Below are 244 nucleotides of genomic sequence, written 5' to 3' on the forward strand. Positions count from 1 at the left end.
TCGGTTCAAAATCGGAAGGAATGATTCCAACTACTAAACTGACAAATTTATTAGGTCGCACAAAAGATGGAGGAAGGACTGCTATGACATCCACATCCTTCGCAGGAAGTCCAGTTTCTTCTTCCGCTTCCCTGAGAGCGGTGCTTATTACTGATTGGTCATCTTCATCCATGTGACCTCCCGGAAATGCAACTAATCCAGCATGGGATCGCAAATGTTTTGACCGCACAGTCAGGAGAACTTG

The sequence above is a fragment of the Magallana gigas genome, chromosome 3 (assembly GCF_963853765.1).
Source record: "Magallana gigas chromosome 3, xbMagGiga1.1, whole genome shotgun sequence".
In the NCBI taxonomy this organism is placed as follows: Eukaryota; Metazoa; Mollusca; class Bivalvia; order Ostreida; family Ostreidae; genus Magallana; species Magallana gigas.